Source organism: Mesoplodon densirostris, chromosome 15, assembly GCF_025265405.1.
Source record: "Mesoplodon densirostris isolate mMesDen1 chromosome 15, mMesDen1 primary haplotype, whole genome shotgun sequence".
Taxonomy (NCBI): domain Eukaryota; kingdom Metazoa; phylum Chordata; class Mammalia; order Artiodactyla; family Ziphiidae; genus Mesoplodon; species Mesoplodon densirostris.
Genome location: NC_082675.1, coordinates 36,996,979 through 37,011,731, shown reverse-complemented (window position 1 = coordinate 37,011,731; position 14,753 = coordinate 36,996,979).

Here is a 14,753-nt window from a genome sequence, read left to right as displayed (position 1 = left end):
GAAAGTGGGCATGTCCTCCTTGTTTGGGATGGGGGTTACGTTATTATGGATTCACATAGAAAAGTTGCTGAGGATTTGATTCTTGAAAGAGAAGGTATCTTCTAGGAGTCAAGCAGTTCATTCCTTACAATTTTAATTTGGCTATTCTCTACCATGCCTGGAGAAAAACTACTCCCTCTGCTAGTCTATCATCAGCTTCATGCCTCTTTGTAAGTTACTTTGCTGTTCATTTGATATTCCTTTGCCCAAAACAATGACACAAAATAATGAGCCCATGTTCAGCAGGAGCTGTCAAATTAGCAATATCACTAAACAATAATCAGAGAAAATGGATTGTGGTGTTTATGCTCTAGTAATGACTATTCCTCTGTGGAGCTATTAGCAAAACCAAGGGATTGGATCAGTATGCAATTTTAATGAAGTCAAGAGTACACAAATGGAAAATTACATGGACGGTGTTTTATTTCCTTTTTGCCCTTCTTTTTTACAAACACTAAACCCTTTACCACAGTGAGTGTTTGGAGTCAAGTTACAGAAATCATTAGCACTAGAATTTTTGGAAGGTATATTTGCCAGTGATCCCACAGGACAGATCACCTACAGTTGTCACAGATCAGCACACCTGGCTTATTTTATTTTAATTTTATCTTTAAATAAAAAAGGAACAACTTAGTTAACCAAAAGAAAAGGTAATACTTAATTTCCCAGGCATGAATTAGGAGCAATCCCAGCATTTGCTTTTAAGGGGCATGCATAACCTCGCTTTTTTTCAGTTTCCTCACATGTAAAAAGGGCTGGATGAATGATTAAAATATATGATTCTTTTATTATGCTGTATTTTTAAAGGCTGCTATAAAATACAGATAAACTGATTCATTAAACCTAAGGGAATGCATGTTTATTACTCTTTCTTTCCTTTTTTAGTGTGAGGTCTTGCACATCAATCCTTGAAAACTTCCACTAAACAGCATCAACCTCTTTCCTCAAATAGAAACCTCTTTCCTTAAATAGAAATGGAACCAAAGTGCTTTCTAGGCATCAAACTGTCAATAACTATTTATTTGAAACTAACAAGTGGCAGGCACTTTTCCAGGTTCTGCAGATATTTCAGTAAATGAGACACTGATTCTATCTCCATTATATAAGAAAACCAATGGGAAAACAAAACAAAACAAACAAAAACATGAATTAATTCTTGAAAAGGGAAGGAAAAAGAAATGAGAATAATTGAAAAAAATAGAACATATAGAAAATAGCAAGGAAGGCTATATAATTGAGTCCAAATATACTAATAACCACAATAAATGTAAATGGACTAAATGGACTAGTTGAAAGATGGAGATTTTCAGATTGGATTAAAAAAAAATCCAGCAACATGACATTTAAAAAGGACATGACTAAAATATAAGGATACAGAAAGGTGGAAATCAAAAGGATGAAAAAAGATTTGCCAGATAAATATAAAATCTTTAATAAAGTGTGAGTCACCATTTGCATCAAACCATATAGTCTGTGATAACAAAAAGAATCATTAAGGATAGAGAGGGAAACTGTATACAAATAATACTTTAGTTCAATGGGAAGATATAAAAATTCCAAATTAGTACACATATAACAAAATCTCAAATTTTGCTAGGACAATTGGACAGCCACAGGCAAAAGAATGAACCCTTATCTAAGACTACAAACAAAAATTAAATAAGAAGGGATCAAAGACCTAAATGTAAGAGCAAAAACTATACACCTCTTAGAAGAAAGCATAGGAGTAAATATTCATGATCTGAATTTGGCAAACGATTCATACAAGTGATACCAAAAAGCATGAGTAACAGAAGAAAAAACAAGTTGGATTCAATCAAAATTTAAAGTTTTTATGCTTCAAAGCATTCCATCAAGAAAGTAAAATGACAACCCACAGAATTGGAAAAAATACTTGCAAATTATCTTAAGTGAGACAGGATGAGCACTAATGGACAAGTGGAAGACTTGGCTTTGGATAGATGTCCCTACTAAAGTGCAGAAAGAGGATATGGATACAGATGTGGAGGAGGGAGTGTGTATTTCTTTTTTGATTGCTTCATTTTTCTTTACAAGGAAGTGTGTGTGTGAGTGTGTGTGTATGTGTCTGTGTGTGTACTGTTTTTATTAGGAAGCTAAGGATATTTAAGCCATATGTTGGTAAAACAAGACCATTCTCAGACAGTCTGGATATGAGTGAGTATTAGAGAAGACTATCCTCAATAAAGGTTGATTCTTGAATATAAAATACTTTTATTTGGGTAGTTAGGCTTGTTTCTAAGTGCTCTTTGGAATCTTTCTCAAGAGAAAGTTTCACACCTTCTTTTTAAAGCTCAGTGCCACATGTGACTACATGATACAGGGGTTAAGAGCAAAGAGTGAAGTCAGACTTATTTGAATTTGACAGTTTGCAACTCACCAGTTGAGAAAAAAATCTTTGGAATAGTGGAGGAGTCCAGTAACTTCACTTAGCTCATTTAAAAAGCACCTACCCTATAGGGCTGCTGGAAATATTAGATAAAGTATACATAAATACTCTAATAGACAAGGTTCAATCAGGAAATAGAAGCCATACTATGTATGTAGGAGTTTAACATATATAATGGGGGTTAATGACTTGTGGAAATGCTGGGGAAGTAGAGGTCAGAGAAGCTGCTCCTGAAATTAGTAAAGTTGATACCAAAGATCTCAGCTGTAAACACCAAACTAGGTGTTTCTCTCCATCTCACCAGGAAGCTGCTGTAATTCTTGAGATTCTCTGATATGATGTTACCAATTGTTTCAGTCTTCTATGGCAAAGTGGGTGGGAAAAGCTACTATGGATTTCCTGTCCTTCTTCTTTATTTTCACTTTGCAAATCTCCTGCGAGTTCCTCTCATTGATAAACTCTAAGCCAAAACACTGCAGGGAAGGAGATTCTGGGAAACATAATTCACAGTCTTAGAAGAGGTGGTGGGGACTTCCGGGTAAGATGGCGGAAGAGTAAGACGCGGAGATCACCTTCCTCCCCACGGATACACCAGAAATACAGCTACACGTGGAACAACTCCTACAGAACACCTACTGAACGCTGGCAGAAGACCCCAGACCTCCCAAAAGGCAAGAAACTCCCCACATACCTGGGTAGGGCAAAGCGGAGAGATCCCCACACAGAGGATCGGTGCCGAGCGGCACTCACCAGCCCGAGAGGCTTGTCTGCTTGCCCGCCGGGGCACGCAGCGCTGGAAGCTGAGGCTCGGGCTTCGGTCAGAGTGCAGGGAGAGGACTGGGGCTGGCGGCGAGAACTCAGCCTGAAGGGGGCTGGTGTGCCACAGCTAGCCAGGAGGGAGTCCGGGAAAACTCTGTAGCTGCCGAAGAGGCAAGAGACTTTTTCTTCCCTCTTGGTTTCCTGGTGCACGAGGAGAGGGGATTAAGAGCGCTGCTTAAGGGGGCTCCACAGACGGGCGCAAGTCGCGACTGAAGGCGCGGAGCCCAGTGATGGGCATGGGACGCTGTGGCTGCTGCTGCCGCCGCCAAGAAGCCTGTGTGTCAGTGCAGGTCACTGCCCATACCGCCCTTCCGGGAGCCCGTGCAGCCCGCCACTGCCGGGGTCCCAGGATCCAGGGGCAGCTTCCCTGGGAGAACGCACGGCGCGCCTCGGGCTGGTGCAACGTCACGCCGACCTCTGCCACTGCAGGCTCGCCCCGCACTCCGTGCCCCTCCCTCCCGCCCGGCCTGAGTGAGCCAGAGTCCCCGAAGAGGCTGCTCCTTTAACCCTGTCCTGTCTGAGCGAAGAACAGACGCCCTCCGGCGACCTACACGCAGAGGCAGGGCCAAATCCAAAGCTGAGACCCAGGAGCTGTGAGAACAAAGAAGAGAAAGGGAAACCTCTACCAGCAGCCTCAGAAGCAGCGGATTAAAGCTCCACAATCAACTTGATGTACCCTGCATCTGTGGAATACAGGAACAGACAACACATCATCCCAAATTGAGGAGCCAGGAGTCGGTGCTGTGCCTCTGAGGTGGGAGAGCCAACTTCAGGACACTGGTCCACAAGAGACCTCCCAGCTCCACATAATATCAAACGGCAAAAATCTTCCAGAGATCTCCATCTCAACACCAGCACCCAGCTTCACTCAACGACCAGCAAGCTACAGTGCTGGACACCCTATGCCAAACAACTAGCAAGACAGGAACACAACGCCACCCATTAGCAGAGAGGTGGCCTAAAATCATAAAAAGTCCGCAGACACCCCAAAACACACCACCAGACGTGGACCTGCCCACCAGAAAGACAAGATCCAGCCTCATCCACCAGAACACAGGCAGTAGTCCCCTCCACCAAGAAGCCTACACAACCCACTAAACCAACCTTAGCCACTGGGGACAGACACCAAAAACAATGGGAACTACGAACCTGCAGCCTGCAAAAAGGAGACCCCAAACACAGTAACATAAGCAAAATGAGAAGACAGAAAAACACATGGCAGGAGGAGCAAGATAAAAACCCACCAGATCTAACAAATGAAGAGGTAATAGGCAGTCTACCTGAAAAAGAATTCACAATAATGATGGTAAAGATGATCCAAGATTCTATTTCCCAGATCCAAAATCTTGGAAATAGAATAGACAAAATGCAAGAAACAGTTAACAAGGACCTAGAAGAACTAAAGATGAATCATGCATCGATTAAAAACACAATACACGAAATAAAAAATACTCTAGATGGGATCAATAGCAGAACAACTGAGGCAGAAGAACGGATAAGTGAGGTGGAAGATAAAATAGTGGAAATAACTGCTGCAGAGCAAAATAAAGAAAAAAGAATGAAAAGAACAGAGGACAGTCTCAGAGACCTCTGGGACAACATTAAACGCACCAACATTCGAATTATAGGGGTTCCAGAAGAAGAAGAGAAAAAGAAAGGGACTGAGAAAATATTTGAAGATATTATAGTTGAAAACTTCCCTAATATGGGAAAGGAAATGGTTAATCAAGTCCAGGAGGCACAGAGAGTCCCATACAGAATAAATCCAAGGAGAAATACGCCAAGACACATATTAATCAAACTGTCAAAAATTAAACACAAAGAAATCATATTAAAAGCAGCAAGGCAAAAACAACAAATAACACACAAGGGAATCCCCATCAGGATAACAGCTGATCTCTCAGCAGAAACTCTACAAGCCAGAAGGGAGTGGCAGGACATAATTAAAGTGATGAAGGAGAAAAACCTGCAACCAAGATTACTCTACCCAGCAAGGACCTCATTCAGATTTGATGGAGAAATTAAAACGTTTACAGACAAGCAAAAGCTGAGAGAGTTCAGCACCCCCAAACCAGCTTTACAACAAATGCTAAAGGAACTTCTCTAGGCAAGAAACACAACAGAAGTAAAAGACCTACAATAACGAACCCAAAACAATTAAGAAAATGGGAATAGGAACATACATATCGATAATTACCTTAAATGTAAATAGACTAAATGCTCCCACCAAAAGATACAGATTGGCTGAATGGATACAAAAACAAGACCCATATATATGCTGTCTACAAGAGACCCACTTCAGACCTAGAGACACATACAGACTGAAAGTAAGGGGATGGAAAAAGATATTCCATGCAAATGGAAACCAAAAGAAAGCTGGAGTAGCAATTCTCATATCAGATAAAATAGACTTTAAAATAAAGACTGTTACAAGAGACAAGGAAAGACACGGCATAATGATAAAGGGACCAATCAAAGAAGAAGACATAACAATTTTAAATATTTATGCAACCAACATAGGAGCACCTCAATACATAAGGCAAATGCTAACAGCCATAAAAGGAGAAATAGACACTAACACAATCATAGTAGGGGACTTTAACATCCCCCTTTCACCAATGGACTGATCATCCAAAATGAAAATAAATAAGGAAACACAAGCTTTACATGATACATTAAACAAGATGGATTTAATTGACATTTATTAGGACATTCCATCCAAAAACAACAGAATACACTGTCTTCTCAAGCACTCATGGAATATACTCCAGGACAGACCATATCTTGGGTCACAAATCAAGCCTTGGTAAATTTAAGAAAATTGAAATTGTATCAAGTATCTTTTCCGACCACAATGCTATGAGACTAGATATCAATTACAGGAAAAGAGCTGTAAAAAATACAAACACATGGAGGCTAAACAGTACACTACTTAATAACGAAGTGATCACTGAAGAAATCAAAGAGGAAATTAAAAAATACCTAGAAACAAATGACAATGGAGACACGACGACCCAAAACCTATGGGATGCAGCAAAAGCAGTTCTAAGAGGGAAGTTTATAGCAATACAATCCCACCTTAAGAAACAGGAAATATCTCGAATAAACAACCTAACCTTGCACCTAAAGCAATTAGAGAAAGAAGAACAAAAACATCCCAAAGTTAGCAGAAGGAAAGAAATCATAAAAATCAGATCATAAATAAATGGAAAAGAAATGAAGGAAACGATAGCAAAGATCAATAAAACTAAAAGCTGGTTCTTTGAGAAGATAAACAAAATTGATAAACCATTAGCCAGACTCATCAAGAAAAAAAGGGAGAAGACTCAAATCAATAGAATTAGAAATGAAAAAGGAGAAGTAACAACTGACACTGCAGAAATACAAAAGATCAGGAGAGATTACTATAAGCAACTCTATGCCAATAAAATGGACAACCTGGAAGAAATGGACAAATTCTTAGAAATGCACAACCTGCCAAGACTGAATCAGGAAGAAATAGAAAATATGAACAGACCAATCACAAGCACTGAAATTGAAACTGTGATAAAAAATCTTCCAACAAACAAAAGCCCAGGACCAGATGGCTTCACAGGCGAATTCTATCAAGCATTTAGAGAAGAGCTAACACCTATCCTTCTGAAACTCTTCCAAAATATAGCAGAGGGAGGAACACTCCCAAACTCATTCTACGAGGCCACCATCACCTTGATACCAAAACCAGACAAGGATGTCACAAAGAAAGAAAACTACAGGCCAATATCACTGATGAACATAGATGCAAAAATCCTCAACAAAATACTAGCAAACAGAATCCAACAGCACATTAAAAGGATCATACACCATGATCAAGTGGGGTTTATTCCAGGAATGCAAGGATTCTTCAATATACGCAAATCAATCAACGTGATACACCATATTAACATATTGAAGGAGAAAAACCATATGATCATCTCAATAGATGCAGAGAAAGCTTTCGACAAAATTCAACACCCATTTATGATAAAAACCCTGCAGAAAGTAGGCATAGAGGGAACTTTCCTCAACATAATAAAGGCCATATATGACAAACCCACAGCCAGCATCGTCCTCAATGGTGAAAAACTGAAACCATTTCCACTAAGATCAGGAACAAGACAAGGTTGCCCACTCTCACCACTCTTATTCAACATAGTTTTGGAAGTTTTAGCCAAATCAGAGAAGAAAAGGAAATAAAAGGAATCCAAATTGGAAAAGAAGAAGTAAAGCTGTCACTGTTTGCAGATGACATGATACTATACATAGAGAATCCTAAAGATGCTACCAGAAAACTACTAGAGTTAATCAATGAATTTGGTAAAGTTGCAGGATACAAAATTAATGCACAGAAATCTCTGGCATTCCTATATACTAATGATGAAAAATCTGAAAGTGAAATCAAGGAAACACTCCCATTTACCATTGCAACAAAAAGAATAAAATATCTAGGAATAAACCTACCTAAGGAGACAAAAGACCTGTATGCAGAAAATTATAAGACACTGATGAAAGAAATTAAAGATGATACAAATAGATGGAGAGATGTACCATATTCTTGGATTGGAAGAATCAATATTGTGAAAATGACTCTACTACCCAAAGCAATCTACAGATTCAATGCAATCCCTATCAAACTACCACTGGCATTTTTTACAGAACTAGAGCAAAAAATTTCACAATTTGTATGGAAACACAAAATTCCCCGAATAGCCAAAGCAATCTTTAGAACGAAAAATGGAGCTGGAGGAATCAGGCTCCCTGACTTCAGACTATACTACAAAGCTACAGTAATCAAGACAGTATGGTACTGGCACAAAAACAGAAAGATAGATCAATGGAACAGGATAGAAAGCCCAGAGTTAAACCCACGGACATATGGTCACCTTATCTTTGATAAAGGAGGCAGGAATGTACAGTGGAGAAAGGACAGTCTCTTCAATAAGTGGTGCTGGGAAAACTGGATAGGGACATGTAAAAGTATGAGATTAGATCACTCCCTAACACCATACACAAAAATAAGCTCAAAATGGATTAAAGACCTAATGTAAATGTACATGACCTAAATGTAAGGCCAGACACTATCAAACTCTTAGAGGAAAACATAGGCAGAACACTCTATGACATAAATCACAGCAAGATCCTTTTTGACCCACCTCCTAGAGAAATGGAAATAAAGACAAAAATAAACACATGGGACCTAATGAAACTTCAAAGCTTTTGCACAGCAAAGGAAACCATAAACAAGACCAAAAGACAACCCTCAGAATGGGAGAAAATATTTGCAAATGAAGCAACTGACAAAGGATTAATCTCCAAAATTTATAAGCAGCTCATGCAGCTCAATAACAAAAAAACAAACAACCCAATCCAAAAATGGGCAGAAGACCTAAATAGACATTTCTCCACAGAAGATATACAGACTGCCAACAAACACATGAAAGGATGCTCAACATCTTTACTCATTAGAGAAATGCAAATCAAAACTACAATGAGATATCATCTCACACCAGTCAGAATGGCCATCATCAAAAAATCTAGAAACAATAAATGCTGGAAAGGGTGCGGAAAAAAGGGAACACTCTTGCACTGCTGGTGGGAATGTGAATTGGTACAGCCGCTATGGAGAACGGTATGGAGGTTCCTTAAAAAACTACAAATAGAACTACCATATGACCCAGCAATCCCACTACTGGGCATATACCCTGAGAAAACCATAATTCAAAAAGAGACATGTACCAAAATGTTCATAGCAGCCCTATTTACAATAGCCCGGAGATGGAAACAACCTAAGTGTCCATCATCAGATGAATGGATAAAGAAGATGTGGCACATATATACAATGGAATATTACTCAGCCATAAAAAGAAATGAAATTGAGCTATTTGTAATGAGGTGGATAGACCTAGAGTCTGTCATACAGAGTGAAGTAAGTCAGAAAGAGAAAGACAAATACTGTATGCTAACACATATGTATGGAATTTAAGAAAAAAATGTCATGAAGAACATAGGGGTAAGACAGGAATAAAGACACAGACCTACTAGTGAATGGACTTGAGGTTATGGGGAGGGGGAAGGGTAAGCTGTGACAAAGTGAAAGAGCGGCATGGACATATATACACTACCAAACGTAAGGTAGATAGCTAGTGGGAAGCAGCCGCATAGCGCAGAGAGATCAGCTCGGTGCTTTGTGACCGCCTGGAGGGGTGGGATAGGGAGGGTGGGAGGGAGACGCAAAAGGGAGGGGATATGGAAACATATGTATATGTATAACTGATTAAATTTGTTATAAAGCAAAAAAAATAAAATAAAAATTAAAAAAAAAGAAGAGGTGGTGGTGGTGCTAGCCCAGTGCTTACTTAACATGGTAAATTATAAAAGAAAAATTTACAAAGAAACTGGATATAAAATAAATTGCTGAATAAATGGTATCTCCCTTATAATTCCCATGTTTTGTCTGTTTCACAACTTCATTGTACACTCAATTTCAATTAGTGAAACTAGGAAAAAGGATTGTAATATATAGTCGTGTCAAGTTTAAGAGTTTGAGAGATTCCATTCAGACCATTAGCCTGTTTTTATGTGCCAGAGAAAATCACCTCTGATTATGATTACTATATGATGGTCTACTGCACATGTTAAAGGTTTGATTCTTAAAGTGTTTACTGTGCATCTAGTGTATAAGCATTGCATTATATGACTGGAGGAATACTGAGATAAATGTAAAACACAGTCCTTGCCATCAAGAAACTTACAGACTTAACCGAGAACAAATGGCTAAATGATAAGGACAAATTCAATTGCTAATTTCTGTTGGCATTCCAGTATCAATCTGTTTATTCTCATTTTCCTCTTGACTCCTCTTAATTTATCTGTATTTTTAGTTTGGAGATCTTATAGTCAGGGTATAAAATGCCAAACATGCTTAGATGAATTCACATATGTGAAGTAAGCATTCCTGCCATATCGTGATGAAAACTTGAATGTTCCATAAAACTTCTATTTAAATAAAGATAACATTTTCTCCCTAAATTACCTCTAACAGTTATAAATACTTTTGGCTCCTTTATTTCTAGAATATTGAGACTTGCTAAACAAATTCTTATTCACTCGAATATGGATTTTCCAGCCTGAGTGTTTTGATATTTGCAGGCATTTGGTCTCTCAGCCTGGAATGAATTTCCGTCTTTTGTCTGCCAGGCAGGACCCTACCCATCTTTTGAGACTTATCTTGAGCATTGTCTTTTGTAAGGAAACCCACTTCATCTCTCCCAGCTAGAATTAGATGCTTCCTTTACTGGGTCAGAGTCTATTTCTATCACACTGTTACAATTGTGCATGCTTTTCAAACAGTGTGTTGTCACTGTTTAATCCACATCACCATCACTGCACACTGATCTCCTTAATCTATGGATGGGGTCCGATTCATCTTTGTGTCCTCTGTGCTTATTTCATTATAGTCCCTGTATTAGTTTGCTGTTGCTATAGAAGAAAATTACCTCAAGTTTAATGGCTTAAAACAACACAGACATTATTTTATAGTTCTGGAAGTCAGAAGTTTGAAATGGATCTGACTAGGCTAAAAATCAGCAGTGCTGTGTTCCTTCTAAAGCCTCCAGGGGAGAATCTGTTTTCTTGCATTTTCCAGCTTCCACAGGCTGTGTCCATTCCTGCAGTCCTGGCTCTTTCTCCATCTTCAAAACCAGAGTAGCTCTTCAATCTCCCTCTACCTCTTACAAGGATCCTGGTGGTTACATTAATCCAGGATAATCTCCCAAATCAAAATCCTTAACTTAATCCTATCTGCCAGGTCCCTTTGCCATATTCACAGGTTCTGAGGATTAGGATGTAGACATCTTTGGGTGTTGAGGGGGTACCTTGTTCTGCTTACCACAGTGTCCAAACAACATCTGCTCAATTAATGAGGCATCCACATATCTGAGCTCCATCCATTCCCTGAATAATGATTTCTTTGCACTCCCTGGACCTCTTTCAGCTCTGTACAATCTCTGTGGCATGGAGTACAGACCTTTGTATTTTTCTGTGTGTGTATGCTCTGTGTTTTTTTAGATACATTCCTATAGGTGATGATTTCAATTATGCTTCCAATAGAAACGGTGCCATTTGACTCACCTAAGGAATAAAAATATTGTAAAGTTTAGATTTTTTTTTAAATAAAACTATTAGGCTTTCTCAAATCCCATTTTTTACACAGCCCCTCTCCTGTAGTACAACGTGGGAATACTTTGTCTGACTTAGGAAGAGGGAGAGTGAAGAGGTACAGTTAATGTTTGGTGAGAAAGACAAAATATGCCATTATTATCACATGAAATAGACTGAGATTTGCCTTTAGATCTTAAAATTAACAAATGAAAGGGAAAGATAACGGTATAGTTTCCAAACTGGTTTGCCTTTATTCTGCCGCTTTTTAAATCTTTTTTCCTCTCATCTACTTTGTCTTCCTTTTATTATTCTTTATTTCCTATTGGGTCGTGTTTGATTTAGAATAACCCTATACAATGTTTCTTTTGAATTCTCATCCATTTTTTAAAATTTCATTTTGGGATTTGTGTTATTATTTATCCATTGTCTATTTTAATCTCTTGAGGAAACCAAAAATTCTCTTACCACCTTTATTTAAAATAAATTTGAAATCCACATTTTATTGCAAAGACATCCGTTGACTTTATGTTGCTGCTGTCAGTATTAATGCTGTCACTTGAAGTCTAAATTGTCGGCATCAGTGTCAAAGAAGATACCAATAAAAAGGTGTCATTGACTTGCATTCAAATCACCTGAGAAATAGTGACAAGTTGGCATAGGAGAGAAAAGCATATGAATGCCATAAGGATATGTAAGTCTCATTGATGTCAGTTTAAAACCAATTCAAATTTTAGCAGAAATTATTATTTGAAGTCCCTGAATTTATATTTGGCAATTGCAAGAAAGCTTTGAGGTCATAGAAGGAACCCAAGGTAGGATAAAGAAACAAAAAATCACAGCAGAAAAAATAAGTAATTCTATAGCAGGTACCCTATTGATTTTCAATGATTCTGGGGGATCTATTCAGCCTTCCTAACACTCTGATTCTCTACCTTCAACACTGTGGTGGGGATGACTAAGTAATTTGGGCACAGAAACAAGTGCCACGAACACAAAAATCCCAACACAGAGTATAATGAATTACAAATCACTAATTTTGGTTGTCGGTAAAATAAGAAACAAGCTAAAAATACCCCCATATGGCCACTAATATTAAACATGATATTGGAAGAATTAGGCAATTCAACTAAAAGAAAGCAAACGGGCATAAACATTGGAAAAGAAGAGGTAAAAGTATTTCTAGTTGCAAAATGTATGATTCTCTTTCAAGAAAACTCAAGACAATCCACTGATATGTGCTCTGTTCTGAAATCTTCTCATTTTATCCCAACTCCCCAAATACTAACAAAAAGTTGATCATTTCCTAAGGAATCGTTTTATAAAAGCAAATTGGATTTATCATAATATTATATTTTGCTGAAAGAAGCTCATAGCTTTCATTTTTACAGTTTACCATTACACAGAACTTTTGAACATGAAAATATTACCTATCCAGGATTAATATATTTGAAATTTTAGAGTTTGATAGTTTGAAAAATATCAAAGTTAGTTTTAAAAAAGTTGTAGAGTTGTCTGGATTTACCTAAAATTATATAGAGTCTTATATAAAAATGATAAGAGGGAAATGTTTTTCAACCTGATTCTTAGACTAAGCTACTCATAAGATGTGTCATACCTGTAGCTTCACAGAGACTACCTGAGAGAGCTTTTTTACCTAGTCAACTTCTTGTTTTAAATCCACACTAGCAGTATGGACTTTGAATTTCTGCTCAGACGTATATACAAGAGAAAAGAATGTATAATATTCACCTTAATTTTTCCTGCCTTGAATATAAATTCAAAATTATTGAGAGCAGAGATAGCATAATAGAATAATTTGAGAACTAGATAGAGCTTAGTGAATTATTTTAAGAGTTACTTCCAATAAATCAACTGTAAATTCTTAAACTTATCCTAAATATACAAAATTAATGTCATCTTGTTATAGTAGACACAAAACCAGGAAAATTCAGATGTAAATAAGCAAGTTCTTTGTTGGCTATTTATTACATGCAATATTGTCTTCTAGATGTTTTCTTCAGTTGCTGAATTTAGCTACTTACACTACTGATATTTTCACCTTATAACTGAGCATGATTTTCAGTTATTATGACTTTTAAATGATTCAAATGAAATAAACTGAAATAAGCTGAAACAAAATGATATATTCTTTTTATATTCAATTCTGGACTGGTCTGAGCATATAAATATTTGTATAAAAATTAACTTAACAATAACTTAACAACTCTGTTCAGCTTTTCAACCTCTATCTGACTTTACTATCATTTAAAATAATTTTATTTACATGTCTTATTAATATACCATCGCATAAATTGAAATTTTAAAATGTTACTAAAGGGCTTCCCTGGTGGTGCAGTGGTTAAGAATCCACCTGCCAATACAGGGGGCGCGGGTTCGAGCCCTGGTCTGGGAAGATCCAACATGCTGCGGAGCAACTAAGCCCATGCACCACAGCTACTGAGCTTGCGCTCTAGAGCCCACAAGCCACAACTACTGAAGCCCACACACCTAGAGCCCATGCTACACAACAAGAGAAGCCACCGCAATGAGAGGCCCGTGGGCCGCAGCGAAGAGTAGCCCCCGCTTACTGCAACTAGAGAAAGCCCACGCAGCAATGAAGACCCAGCGCAGCCAAAAATAAATAAATAAATAAATAAATAAAATTTATTTTAAAAAAAGAAACCTTATTTTAAAAAAAGTTACTAAAGCCTTAACAATTAAAATTATAGATATTTTCTTCACCTTATTATACATTATTTGAAATATATTAGTGTCATATTTTAACAATGGAGCACTTTCATTATTTGTAATGTTAGAGAAAGATCACTGCTATCAATTTAATTCCACACTTAAAATACTATAGTAACAATCCAGAAATGTTTTTTTTCCCCCTCTTTTTCCCAGTTTTTGATAATTCCCTCAATTACTTGCTCTAGAAACTTTCTGGAAACTGCCATGTAGTTCGATGTCATTAAAATATAAAGGTTAATTTGCTCAATTGCTAAGACTTTAATTACAACACATCAGTTATTTAGACTGTTTGACATTTCCTGTAAATTCCTTTAATTAGGAAACCCTTAGAGAGTCTTATGAAAGGAGATGAAATCACTAAAATATGTTGACAGAGATAGATATATTTCCTCTTACTGAATGAGCTCAAAACATCATAAACATTTGGAAAAACCCAAGAATTATAATTTTACAGTTAAAATGTTGAGTGGTGTGACCTCAAATGCTTTCTGGGTTTGTTGTGATTGCTTTATTGCCCATTTATTTGTTGGGAAGGAGAATGAGCTTGCATTGATAGGGA